Genomic DNA, 3,274 nt, shown 5'->3' on the forward strand with positions numbered 1-3,274 from the left:
TAAACATCAATAGATAAGACTTGTAACAGACCGCTGACCACGTTGGGAGATTCCTCTTGCTCACCCCTAGAGCGAGGGAAATAGAAATAGTTCCCCTTTGGAGCATCGGAACTAGGACTGCTTTATTTATCTTGGATACTCCCTTTATCTTGAATCCTTATATTAGGACAATCCCTAACCTTATGGCCATCTTTTACACAACCAAAGAAATTCCCGTTCCCACCAAGCATTCACCCCTATGCTTCTTACAACACTTGTCATAAGTAGGTTTCCCACTAGGTGAATTTCCAGTTCTTCCATTTTGGGACTTAGGGTTAGACACCCTATCCTTGTTAGACTTAGGGAAATTTGAAGGAACTTGGTTGGAGACCCTCTTCTTAAACCTAAGCTTGTCTTTAATTTCAAGTTTACCCTTGGAAGTACCTCTTTCATAAGACTTGGCGCTCTTAACTCCGTATTATTCCTCTTGAGTATAGTCTCCTCAACTTGTTGAGCATGCACCATCAAACGAGAAATATCTATATTATCATGAACCATTGCCGAACGACACTCTTCAACTAGCTCATCAAACACTCCCGTCATGAATCGACTCATCTCATCTCTAGTATTGGATACAAAAGAAGTAGAATACTTGGATAATTTAGTGAACTTGAAGGAATACTCTGCACACTCATACCTTCTTAACGAAAGTTGATGATTTTCCACTTTCACCCTCCTTTTCTCCTCTGGGAAGAGCATATGAAGACAAGCCCTTCTAAACACCTCCGAAGTTATAGGACCCTCTCTCAAAGCCCTCTTGTATCTCCATTGGGTATTCCAGGTTTGATACACATCCTTGAGTTGATAGGAAGCTACCTTTGCCTTCTTGTTAGTACTCACTCCCATAGCATAATGGATCTTGTAAACCTCATCAAGGAAATCTTAGGGATATTCATTCACCTTAGACCCAAAGAATATTGTAGGGTTCATCCGTGTGTAGTCTCTCAAGTGAGAAGCCATGGGACTACCATTTTGTTGAACATCGGGTCCAACTTCCTCGTTTGCGTGCAACATCATGGGTTAAGCTTTACTAGCTACGGCTTGGGCTTTGGTAGTCATAGCTTGGGCAAAACTTAGAAAATTCGACCTTATATATCCATCCATCACGGGTGGAGGAATGACCGGAGCTTGGTCTTATGAAGGAACTTAATTGCCTTGTGGAGGGCTTGGTTGTCTTGAGGACGAGCTCCTGCATTAGCCAAATCTTCCTCCACTCTCCTTGCATCTGCCCTTCTTGCAGTCTTCTCCTATATTCACAAAAAAAATATTAGAATTGAAAGGTACACATAGAGTTACTACTCTTGAGACACGACTTTAAAAATTACCAATAAGTGAGAATTTCTATGTGTCGCATAGCCTTTCATTCAAAGTTGTGGCACACTTCATACCCATAAACAAGACTCTACATAGACGTGGTTTAGTGAGACATCAATCCAAATATCACTTCAACCTCATGCTTTGATCGGAGTTTTTCATGATCGAGAAGCACCCCCTAGACATAACCAGTGTCTTCGTCCTCGGAGAGGACTTCGACAAGCACTTAGCATCCGTCATATCATATCATAGGTAAAGTATGCGGAAAATTTAGAACTTTTACATATTGAGGTATTCATAGACCTCTCACATATCATATACGGAGTTTACATGAACTCCTCGCTTATTAAAGCTTACATAGGGTTCTCGTTTAGAAAACATAACCAATACATAGGAAATAGTCTAATAAGATTGTCTCACATTAAACCATCTAAAGAGTATTACAACATTTGGGCATAGTCCATTCTTCAATAAAAGAGCCACATATAGGCCTACATCAATAGTCTCAAAGATAAAGGAATGAATTAGTAAATTTAGACATAAAAACTTCATAGCTAGAATAGTGAAATTGTAACATCCCCAAATATTGAGGCCCTACCAAATACTTGGGGAAAAGTTGAAGTCTTCTTGCAATGTGGCCTTAAATTCAATGGCTTGAACCTACATTATTCAGGAAAAAGGAAAGAATATGGGTTAGTAAACCACATGTACTCAGTATGGATATATATTCAAGTAAAACCATTGAAATCATGCTTAAAAGGACATTTAGTTCAAAACCATGCTAAGTCACTTTTAAAAGACTTTATGCAAAATTAAGAAAATATACAAGCCATTACACATAACATTACTCAAGACAAGTCCATAATCAACAAAAGACCAATATCATCATAAAGTCAAGTCAACATGGTTATTATCATCATAAGGTAATATCAACATGAATGGAATCATATTAATATCATATAAGAATTAATAACTCTAACATAATGTCACAACAACAATTCATGTACAAGAGTTCATAACATCACATCCTATAAGACCCTTCCTCAAAACCCCTTCCCAAGCCTACAAGTGAAATTCTTATGTAAAACCTCATAACCCCACATAATCAAGTAAACCAAACACATGATCATAAGCAATGTCAACTTTTCATATATCTTGATATCATGCATGTTCTTCATCACATATATATCAATATAGACCAATAGCATGTTACTAAATGAAACTAACATCATATAGGATTATCATTATGCAAATTCATCATATACATTTCATTCATATCATAAGTACATAACAACAACCTTCTAGGACTTCCCTCAATTTTAACTTGTGTCATCTGTAAGTAGGGTCCCATACCCCTACCTACACTAAAGTAGAACCCCTTAAGTCACCCTAGTTAGTGTTAACTCAATAACATTAATTTTAATCTCGCGAACAAATGCCTTAACCGACAATAGACCATGTGAGTTAAACATGGAATGGGGTGTCATGAAACCCTTCACCAAAAGAAGGTGGTCTACTTGCCAAGGTAGAACCAAAACATGAACAGCATTCTAGGTGGATCCACTAGCTAGTATTCCTATGGAGGCAATATAGTTAGAGAACTAGGGGATATGTCTTGAAGCCTCTACATTACCATTAGTAGTGTAGCCGTCATCGAGAATACTTGGTGAATCTCTCTTCCATTGGGGAGTCAAGCCCTGTCATTGTCAAGTTCACTCGGTGCTAAGCTAATGTTCCTTTTTGAAATGTCTTTAAGACTTTATTAATCATCCTATCTTAGTACATGCCATAGGAGATTAACCCCTTGTACAATAATGTCATTACCTCATTAGTTATTGCATGCGAATTTCCTTTCATAACAACCCTTCATTTGAGAGAATAAAATATTTTAAATATATCATAGTAAGGCACACAAGTGATT

Source organism: Solanum pennellii, chromosome 10 (assembly GCF_001406875.1).
Source record: "Solanum pennellii chromosome 10, SPENNV200".
NCBI classification, from domain to species: Eukaryota; Viridiplantae; Streptophyta; class Magnoliopsida; order Solanales; family Solanaceae; genus Solanum; species Solanum pennellii.